Raw genomic sequence first — 4,954 nt, 5'->3', positions numbered from 1 at the left:
GGCACAAGATAAATAATATTAGTAAAAATATAATTGCAATAAATAATGTTATAAAGGTAGAGTAATAAAACAAAGCAAACTGTAAGCAAATCCCCAACTACGTGTGATCAGCTCCCATGGTAAGGAATGACATGGGAGTGCCCGGAAAGGAGCTGCAGAACACCTTCCCGGTGGTGATGCTCACTTGAGAGGACAAGTGAGACCCAAACAGCAGACAGAATGGTCCCAGCATGCTGGCTGCCTTTTTGTGTTTGAACAGTGGCCGTCAGTCCCAGCCTTGCAGGTAAAGGAAACCCGCGGGAAGAAGGGGCGGTACCCAGCGGTGCAGCCTGAACTGAGAGCAAATTTAAATTACTGAGTTTTTTTCCCTTTTTTTTTTTTTAATTTTTCTACTCTCTGCGACAAACTGAAAAGATTCCAGCACGCTAATTTAACCACCCTGCTTCTTCTTCTTCTCTACCTCCCCCCTCCCTTGTCTCCCTGCTTCCAGGATAATTAAAAGAGAAACCTGTAAAAGCAACATTCCCGTGAGCGAGTTGGTGCTGCAACGTGCTGGTAAGAAAATGAATTTAATTTTTAATCTTTTTTTCTTTTTTTGGCTTTTCCTTTAAAAAAAAAAAAAGCTGAAGGCTTTGTCTCTCTAATGCTGTCATAAGCGAGGCTTCCCTGCTGTGAGGGGTTAGCCTGTAATGAAAAGGTATAATTGCCTGATATATGACCTCCGCGCCATACTTATAACAAGGAATACCCGCATCCCTATCCACCCGGATGATGCTTCTCTCTGCAAACTGACTATTCAATGCCCAGCCGCAGTAAGACTGGGATTGCTGCGCTGTGTCAAGGAGCTGTTCGGTTGCTTGGGGTTGGAGTTCCAGTGTCCTGTCAGAAGTCTTGACTTCCTCAAAGTTGCTGCCTGACAGGTGTTATTATGTATTCTAATAGGACAGGTCCCCATCATAACGTTTTGATGTTCTTAAACAGGAAATACAAGGATTAAACTTCTTTTGTTTATGGAACAGTGTAATTATCACAGACTTCTGAAGTCCAGATAATGAAAGAATGAAGCAAGTGCTCTGTGGAGTGGTTTTAATCCCTTTTTATCTGTAACTAGTTAGGGGTTCATTAGACAGCCGTGGAGGAGAGCCTCTATCATTTGGAGACCTTGAACTTGATTGAGATGCCAACTTGATTCTTTGAACGGACCATTTTTAATTCAATCCAATTAAACTCAACAAGTATTTCTCCACACTCTGACTAGAACTGCTTGGGGAGTGCCAATACCTGTTACTCAGTGACAGGGGAGAAGTTGAAACACAGCGTAAACGTCCAGAGGCAACCTTCTCTCCCTGCCTTTAGAACTGGCCTCTTGCGAGGTTCCTATATGCATGACTGTTCGCTGTAGATGAAGGTATAAGGTTAGCTCTCCGTAGACCATAGGACATCCCTTCTTTGGGTGCCTGTGCATTTTGCTTCAGTTAATTAGTACCCGTCGCCTGTACATTTTAGATTGTATTTAATACTATAGAGAAAAAAAGATGGAAATATTATCACGATTGTCATTATTATTAAACACTATGAATGTCATTTAAAAGTACATCTCAGTGTAGTAAGTTTTGATCTTATGCAGATTTTAGTGTCAGAAATAGGAAGGAAGACACATGGAAATACTTAGACTTTCTGAGTCTGGCTTAGATCTGGGTCAAGAAACTTAGAAGTGAGGACTTAAAATTTGCTCTTAAATACATAAAAAAAACCATCGAGGAATATAATTTAATATCCTCCGCTGTGCTTTATTAGCTATGATAGATTTTACTTAGTTTTAAAAAGAAAATGGATTAGCAGAAATAGAATGGAAGTTTTCAGAAGCAGTAGTTAAGAGCTGTCTGCCAAAGCCTTTGCTGAAGAATATGTTTGAAGGTTGTGTACCTTCGCATCTTAGAGAGAGTGGAACAGTGCATCCACTGGTCTCTGAAGCTATTCTGTCTAATTGTGTCATCTCTACATTTAACAGCTCTGAACCTTCTGCCCTTGGGTCTTCACCAATGCTCCCAGAACCACTTGAAATGTCTAAAAAGACCTCAGAACATTAGGAAATGTCAACTGGTAAAATAATTTCTGCCTCTTTACAATGAGAGAAAATGCTGTGGATTTAATAGTTCATTTATTTAAAAAGAAAAAAATCTGCTCCCCACCAGTAACTGTCTGTTAGCTATGTTTCAGTAAGACTGGAATAAACTGTTGCCCAGTAACAAATAACTAACTCCACAGTGTCTTTGCAGAGAATCAGCGATCTGAAAGAGCTACTCAGAGCAGCTACAAGTCAAACAACAGTGTGTGTGCTTCTTAGTAATGAAAAAGGAAAATCCATTTACTATCTTACCATTTTCCTTAAATTTTCAAATGTCCAAAATCAGGTTATTCTTTTTTGCACATTTCTAATTGAATGAACAAGTGAAAATAAAGATCAGTAGACCTCTCCAAAATTTTATTTCTGGCACAAAATAAGAATAGGATTGGATAAGCTCAACCTCCCCAACTTCTCATGTTAACAGGATTTGGAGCAAGCAAAGGTGCTCTGTGTGGAAGCTGGCTTCCTCTCTTGCTGAACATCATGTAAAATCAGAGGTTGCACTGCGGGAGTTTGTTGCTGAACTAGTAATCAACTTACGATTCTGTAGATTTCTGCAATTGAAGTGATGCCTCCCTCATTAGTAAAACATTGAACAACACTGAAGCCATATTTATCCTACCCATTTTCCCAGCAAATAAAGAGGCAGCAATAGCCCCAGGTTCTGATCCCTAAACATAGAAGTTGGAATGTCTTTTATTCTTTCCCTGCTGAAGGGCTGTGACAATGACAGTTTCCAAGTTGAAACTCTTACACAGTAACTCTGCATTTATCATTAGCTCTTGCAGCATGTGGGGATAGTTTACACCTTATAATTGCACAGGTGTTGAAGTAGAAAATATTGGATGAATAGAGTATGCATTGTGACTTTTCACACCAACATACAGACGAAATTATCAAGATGCCAGAGTGGAAATATAAAGCCAGTATGAAAGCATAAGAATTATGTCTTGCAGATAGAATGAGATGTTTGTAGGGTTTATTGTTAAGGATGGACGTGGTATCAACCAAACAAGCAGCATGTTCAAATCAGGGAGGGGGAGATTAAAAAAAAAAAAACGCACCTTGATTGTCAAAATAATTCTGATGTATTGCAAGTTTACCTAGGAAACTAGTAAAGATAATTCGATTAATTAGCCTTGATGAACTTAGCATTGTGTCAAGTGATAAGAAACTTATCTTCTCACCTCACTTCCCATATTTGCTTGGGTTATTTTTCTACATGCCTGTATTTCCATCTCTCTCTCTCCAGTCTCCTTGTGTAGATGAGGATAACCTTAGCGATATGGTCTTTTTGATATCATGAATGTTGGGATTACAGATCTGTTTTCCCCACTTAAATACAACAAAGAGTTTTCTCCTAATTTATGGGTTGTTTGTTTTCAGACAGGGTCTTTCTACATCATTCTAAATGTCCTGGAACTCTCTAAGTAAACAAGAATGGCCTCAAACTCAGAGATCTGCTTGCTTCTGCTTCTCTGTTTGGAGTTAAAGGCATATGCCACCACATCTGGCCATTCTTCTAAGATTTTATCTGTAAATTTTACCATTTCATCTCTATCTATAAATCTATCATGTGTAATGAGTTATTTTATTGAGGTTCATATTTTTCCCATATGAATGGCTAACACTGTCAATATAAAGACCACTTTCCCCTTGTTAGTTACTTTACATCATTTGTCAAAACAGAAATTCTTACAGAATCACCTGGGATATGTAGTTGAGTTGTAGAGCAGATAGCTGCACTGATGGATATCTGCATCCACAGCTACTTTGCTGCTGCCCATGCATTGATTGGTTTTTGGTTTTTGTTTTCATTCCAGTGATGGACTATGATTTTGAGTATAAGTATTTCTCCAACTTTGTTAGATTTATCCCTTAATATAACAGAGGCATAGTTATTGTTTAAATACAATATATTTTTTATCTTATTTTCTGAATATTTGTGTCTATTACATAAAACTATTGATTTTTTGGATAATAACCTGTTAGGCTCTGATATAGATAAATTCAATTCATCTTAACTGGTTGAAGTATCTAGAATTTGCAGTAAAATATTATATAAAAATTACAAAAGTTAGCAGCTTAATCTATTGCCAGTCTTAGATAAAAAGTCGACTGAGTCTCATATCACAGAGTGGAGGGGCTTTTGGCCATAATCTTCATCAGGAAAAGGCAGCCCTCTTGGATTGTTCGTGTGCTAAAGAATTTTTCCAGTGAAGGATGCAGCCCCTTTGCATGCTGAGAATCTGAGTTGCTAATACCCTCTAAGGGTTTTTTGTGTCTATGTTCAGGAGAGAAGCAAACTGGTATCTGTCTTCTGGTATGTTTGGTGTAGTGAGTCTAAAAATAGTCTCATAGCAGAGTTGGAAGTCTTGCTTTCTCTTCTGTTTCATAAACTATTTTGTTGTCACATTAGAATTCTGTTCTGCCTCTAAATGTTTGTTGGACTTTACCTGTAAGCTCTCTGGTCCTATAGTTTTCTTTGTGGGAAAACGTGATTACAAACCCAGTTTCATCTCCAGTTCTCTTTGGTGATTTACGGTCTTTAGAGAATTTGTATATGTTACATGAGTTATCCCAGTATGGTCATCGGATGTCCATCATATACTTGTTCTTTGCATATTAGTTGATGTAGAGTTACATCAGTTCTTTCATTAACCGTACATGTTCTAGATTAATGTCTTTAAAAATTCAGCCCACTCGATTTCTGTTTCTGCCGTTACAAATTTGTGTGAACTTAGGACCTTAAATAATGCAACCTTATTGTTTTATAAGGTTTGTTTGTGTGTGTTTGTGGTATATATATATATATATATATATATA

The 4,954-nt window shown here is 37.7% G+C and overlaps 1 protein-coding gene across 1 annotated transcript in view; it reads left to right on the top strand.

The window, feature by feature from the left end:
* Nucleotides 1-221: 221 nt before the first annotated feature.
* Nucleotides 222-4,954, top strand: part of Celf2 (CUGBP Elav-like family member 2) — an 859,338-nt gene continuing 854,605 nt past the window's right edge. Inside the window, exons 1-2 of the mRNA XM_031359778.1 lie at nt 222-283; nt 491-555. The gene's annotated coding sequence lies outside the window, so the exon portion shown is untranslated. The remainder of the gene's footprint in view (nt 284-490; nt 556-4,954) is intronic.

Source organism: Mastomys coucha, unplaced genomic scaffold (genome assembly GCF_008632895.1).
Source record: "Mastomys coucha isolate ucsf_1 unplaced genomic scaffold, UCSF_Mcou_1 pScaffold7, whole genome shotgun sequence".
NCBI classification, from domain to species: Eukaryota; Metazoa; Chordata; class Mammalia; order Rodentia; family Muridae; genus Mastomys; species Mastomys coucha.
The sequence above is the reverse complement of the archived record's forward strand: the minus strand, read 5'-3'. Positions and strand labels throughout refer to the sequence as shown.